The sequence below is a fragment of the Cygnus olor genome, chromosome 3 (genome assembly GCF_009769625.2).
Source record: "Cygnus olor isolate bCygOlo1 chromosome 3, bCygOlo1.pri.v2, whole genome shotgun sequence".
In the NCBI taxonomy this organism is placed as follows: domain Eukaryota; kingdom Metazoa; phylum Chordata; class Aves; order Anseriformes; family Anatidae; genus Cygnus; species Cygnus olor.
The window spans coordinates 74,455,895-74,461,915 of NC_049171.1; the positions used below are offsets into that span (position 1 = coordinate 74,455,895).

Consider the following 6,021-nt stretch of genomic DNA (forward strand, 5'->3'; position numbering starts at 1 on the left):
CCCTTATATTCTGAGAGCCCCCTCTATGATGCATGATCAATTCCTTGGAAGAAAAAAAGAAATGGGATAAGACACATGATGGGGAAAGAGAGTTTAGAAAGATCCAGTGTGGCAGCAGTACAGCAGCTGACTGAACCAGCCACCTGAAGGTGAGTGAGGCAGGAGCAGCAGCAGCAATGAAATACACAGAAGGCAACCTGCTGGAAAGGTGGGGGGGGCTGCAAACTGGGGAGGGAGCAAAGGATAAATGCAGCTAAAACCCAAGCTCCAGGGCTGAGTAAAGTGAGCCTCAAATTAAATCCCTTATGGAAAAGTCCTGTGCAAGTTAATAAAAATAACTGCATTTTTTCCTAGGTATTTTCAGCTAAATGATCTTACAGAATACAGTAATTATTACCCAGCTACTGAATTGCTGTCACAAATGAGAAACCTACAGGAAAGACATTGTTCTCTAGTCTTATTCTGTAAACCTTTAGAGCAATTTATACAGAACCTTATTTCACAGGGGATTGTTTTTACAAAGGATTCTTCTCAAACATTGTACAAATGCAAGGAGTAAACTTGTTTAAAGGCTATGTGTCAGTCGTTTTCTCTGATTCCTACCAGCACTTATATAAGTCACTGCTTTTCCACAAGAATATTAACTGAGTGCTGACATCATGCAAACGTGGGCTCACGCTGCTGTGCGTGCCAGCAGCCATCTTGGGAGCACTTTGTGGAGTTGGGAATTACCTAGTCCAGAAGCAAAAGAAATACTCTGAGATCCAACATGAACTGCAATTCATTCAGCAAATCAAAACAACACAGTTTTTAAGACGTCCAGGTCTGTTCGGAGATAACTGACATATGGAAAAAGAAAAAACGAAAAGTAAATATATTGTTTACTTTCAGTAGTTTGTTCAGCTCTGCTTACATTGCTTCATTTTCTGCTCTGCAAGGTGACAACTGAAAGGTTATACAGCTAGAACCATAAGTAATACAAGTTTCTCTACAAGTGACACAGTATGTGATGTATGAGGGTTAGTACCTCAGTTATTAAAGCTGTGAAGACGATGTCTTTTCCTGGCATATTTTTTTCCTTTCAGAAACAATCAAAACTATGCAAAATTTCCAGTATTTTTTTTTTTAAGGGAAAAAAAATCCAAGTCCTTATGGGAAAAAAAAAAAAAAAAAAAAGGTACTTCATGTGCAAGGATATTTTAATCTGAAATTTTTCAGGTAGATATAATGCTACATATTATATTGTTAGGAAATGCAGAAGATGAATTTTAAAAGAAATAAAAAGCTAGTGTTAGCTTTGTGCATCCTGCTCAAAGGATGCATTGTACTGTGGATTTGTTTCCTTTACAAGACTACTTGAGTAGCTAAAGAAAGCCATCTTGCCATCTACCATCTTGTGCTGTCCAATGCAGTACAAAGATCAGATATTTATGGGTTTTATTATAGGCTGTTCAGTAAAGCAAACAGTTGTTTAAACTACTTTGTTAAAGCACAAGGAAAAAAGAAAAAAGAAAAAGAAAAACAAAAGCATTTTCTAAATAAATTAAAACTTCAACAGTAGCTATCTTTACAGATGCTTTACAGATAAACCAAAAGCACCATAAACAGTGTAAGCTTTTTGCTATAAAGACCATCTTTTGAACCACGTCTAGACAACAGGATACTACTGGCTTGAGACCAGGGCCTCTTAGGTAGTAATGAAATACAAGCAGCAAACAACATAACAGTTGGCTTGGTAGGCAACATCGCTTTGTTACCTAACACTAGCAGAATAACAAATTTTATTGCAACGAAAATAAATAAGGTTATCAGGATTTTTGTAATTTTCTATTTCCATATATAAATCTTCTAGAGTTGACGTATGACTGAAGAACATTGTTATAATTTCCAATCTGCTAGAGAAAGAAGTTATTTCAATTATCTGCTTAATTAGTACATACAAATTCTAGCCTTTACATGAATTAAAATTGCTTTAGAGTTTCTTGATAAGTAACAAACTTAAGAAAAATCCCAAAGAAATAAAATGTTAATAATGCCCTATCTTTTGCTCCCCCCACTTTGAGATGTGCTAGCACGTAACACAGACCAGATGCTGCTATTGTTGCAATAGAGATGCCAACGTTCCCACATAGCCCTGTCTTGAAACTCCCCTCTTCATCTTCCCCAAAATTTCCAACCGCTAAAAATAAGCAGAATTTTCCCTGACACAGTTTGCACAGTTCACAAGAAATCCTACTGCCCCGTCATTGGCAAACTGATAGAACTTGTAGTGTCAGCAATCAGCTTAAGAGTAAGGCTTTGTTCTAGCCTAAACCTACAGCTGACTCCTCTTTGATATTAACAGCAGGTGCAAAAATAAATGAATAGACTTAGCCCAGACTTTAGAATTACCTACAGAGCGAAGCAAAATTTATGTTGAATTCAAGTACCCTGTTGTGAGCATCACTCAGAGGGAAGCAAGTTTCTCTTTTTAGAACAATAGTCCCTCCTTTTCATTTTAATTTCTCCTTTGTTTTCCACTTTCTGACAAATCCCATTTCTCTCAGTAACTAACGTGTTCCCTTCTGGGAAGAACAGGACTATTGCTCCCTCCCCATCTGTTAAAAAGGTCAATCCTGGAACTGTGTCTGCTGATAGTTAAATGTAGTCATTATCCTTCGGAGTTAACACTCTGATGAGACAAAAAGTACGAAGAAATGCACACTTCTAGAAACCATGGGCTATTTAACTTGTTTTCTAAAGCATTTTTGTTTCAATCCTTGCCCTGTTTCTTGGTAGAAACATACCCTTGCCATCCTGAAAGCTAGAGCCCTTGACTTTGAAATGAAAGCTTGGATTCCTCAAGTTTGTGGTGCAGCCCACAGCTCTCCAGTGTGCACTCAGGATGGTGGCACTGTAACATGCATTCATCCAACACTACAGTCAGACTAGTAACATTGAGAAAAGTTTAGTCTTTAAGTAACTTTTATCTATCTCATCCTCCTTTTAACAATCAACAAATTCAACCCAACTTACCTCCCTACAGCAGCACACATGAAAACACTGTGACTATATCCCTGCTGTCTTTATATCCCAACCTAGGACATACTTCCTATATTTTTTTTCCTGTTGTTACACCTGTAGGTTCTCTCTGTCACTCTTCTTTTTCTCTCTCTCAAAAACACAGAGCCAGTATTTCTCTAGCCGCAGAATCACTATAATGGTAGAGATTTCCTTTGGAAAATGTTTTAAGATCAACATGAAAAATAAAACAAAACAAAACCATGAAACCATGTAGAAAGCTGGGGTATTACTGCCATTATCCCTGAACAAATACTGTCTCACACGTGCAACCCCTGACCACTGCAGACAAGCTTTATTTGATTCAATACAATTCTCCTCCAGAAAAAGACACCACTGCCGTGCACTTTTATTCATTCTCTTTTATCTGCTTGTCTACTTATTCCCCATTATCTCTTTTGCCATGATCCAGCAGATCCTTTTACTGAGAGATTTCTATTCCCTGTGCAAGGACCCTCGCTCCAGTTCACCATTTCTCCCCACAGTGCCACATCTCAGCAAACAAATTTCACACTGGCAGCTCTTCATCTGCCTTCTTTTTGTGGCTTCCCAGGTCTTTCCCCAGCAGAGGCTCTTCCTCCTGCCCCTCTGCTGGCAGGGCTCTGTGGGGAGCCCTGGCCCTGACTAAGGCATGGAGACTCTTCTCAAGCCTTGGGGCAGCTGCTAAGGCAGAGGTAGAGAAAGGACAGAGGCTGCTTGTGCTCCTCCAGAAGCCCAGGGCTGCCTATGGAGGTGTTAGGATGGTAGAACAGAAGTGCTGTTATCTCAGTTGGTCTGGTCACAGAGACACACAGAGACATCTCTCCTGCTGGACATGGGTTACCTGAACAAAAGACTGGGAGACCGACTAGAAGTCATGGAGCTCAAGCAGAATAATAAACAGGAAACGTCCTACCCCACAGGATAATACAGGATCAGCAGCAACTCCAAAACTGCCATGGAATGAAAGCAGCACAAATTATTTCTTTATGAATTTTCTTTAAAAAATATAAATTAAATTCAGTAGGTATACCTGACTGCAGTCCTGTTCAGGCTAGGAAGCTTGTTAGTCCTGTTAGCCACCCAGGTTTGGGATTTTAAAATATATTGCTTTATTATGTAGAAATTAAACAGAGTAGTAGAGTGCAAAATATTGCAACTACTTTTGGACAGAACAGACCTGGATATCTAGCAGATTTTTACAAATAGTTTGTTTGAACTGATCATTTAAGGTTTTGTTTGTTTGTTTTCCTTATTTTCCTGCAAATCCCCTGCACCTGAAAATAAAAGCAGAAGAGAAAGCACAGTGTTACCCACTCTACACCATCCCTAGCTCAGGTTTCTCTTGCTGGATACAGCCTGCAGAGATGGAAATGCTGCACCTGTCCGACTGTTTCCAAGACGAAGCAGCGATGAGGTTCCCACCTGATCACAGAAATCAGAATCCCAAAACTGAGAAAACTTTTGGCAACCCTCTAGTTCACAGTTTCTAAAAGCAGAAGTAAATCATACAGTAGTCCCAACACCCGAGTTACATCAGACTGTTTCTGCATCTGATCTTGGCTCATGCACACGCAGACATAATTATCTATCATTACATATTTTTTTTAAGTACAGATTGACATCCAGACTAAACAAGCCATTAATGCAGGAGCAACTCTGCCTTTATTTCTGGAGAAAGGGTTCCTTTGTGAGACCGCAAACCTCCCATTTAACCTAAAGCTCTATGTGGGGTTTTTCACCCGTGGTTACTCTAACCTAAGTTGTGGTTTAGCTGGATATGGCTTCACTAAACAAAATCTAAAGGATTTTGTTAGAAAAGCAGAAATTCTGGTGTCAGTAGCTTTCATTGCCTATCAGCCCTTGTCCTACCCATGGTTTTGCACAACACAGACACAAACGTGGATGTCATTTCCCTCACCTACAAAACTATGGGAGTTGAATTCCTACCTATTTCAGCCCCTTCGAGCTCCAAAATAGCAGACTACCTTCAGCCCAGCTTTAACTGATCCATAGAACAAGGCTTTAACTGAGAGCATAGGGGAACCACAGGAGCCTTTAAGCAGGAAGGAAACAAAAAGGAGACAACCAGGCAGAATTTCAATGGGAGGAAGCAGGGCAAGCTATGGAAGCAAACCCAGCACCTCCCTGCCTTGTGGCTGGGCTGAGGGTGCTGCTGCACGGAGCCCATCCTCTGTTCCAGATCAGTAAAGCTCTGAACCAGTGGCCTGACAGCAATCCCCAAATCACTGAGGTCAGTCCTTGCTGTCATGGATTGGTCACACATTGGCCACACTGCTTCCAATACACCAGCAAAGTGGTCATTCAGAGTCTTGCTCTTCCTCCTCATTTCCAGCCAGAACAAACGTATGGTCATTTGTCTTGGATCAGCTTTTTCTTCTGGCTTTCAATATCTCCTCTGTCTCCTTGACATTTGGTATTTAAAAGGAGCAGTAATATCTTCCTCAGACTTCATTTTCTTTGATTAATCAAGGCAAACTCTTTTAGTTCCCTCAAGAAATAATAGCTCCCAGTCTCCTGATCATCTTATGAGCCCTTCACCACACCTTTTCCACCTGGAATTCATCATTCCTCTCCACAGGTGACTACAACAAGACTCACTGCAGTGAGCTCTCATTAAGGTTTTACAGATGGCTTAAGCACTTCCCCAGTTCTTCTGGAAAAACTTTTGCCTGGTACATCGTGGTTGCAATAGTGTGGGGGGTAGTCATTGTTACCCAAGTCATTTTGTGACGAGCAGTCATGAGGGCTTTCTTCTTGTTTGTTTCTAACTGATGAGCTCAGAGGCAAAATTCTTAGAGGTCCCCAGGTGAATGATTTTGCACTTTGTACTGCTACGTTTCAGCTTGTTTCTATTAGTACAGACTTCAGAGTTCCCTGAATCATTCCAAAATCTGCTTCAGTTCCCCTCTGTGCAGACAATGGGTTCTCAAATTTTATAATCAATAAACTCTGCTAGCA

General features: G+C 40.4%; 1 long non-coding RNA gene across 1 annotated transcript; it reads right to left on the reverse strand.

The window, feature by feature from the left end:
* Positions 1–16: 16 nt before the first annotated feature.
* On the reverse strand, positions 17–5,668 carry LOC121067435. The gene is made up of 3 exons (XR_005818289.1): positions 4,990–5,668; positions 733–839; positions 17–43 (listed from the first exon to the last, which is right to left on the reverse strand). It is a non-coding gene; the product is annotated as an uncharacterized LOC121067435 (long non-coding RNA).
* Positions 5,669–6,021: the final 353 nt, after the last annotated feature.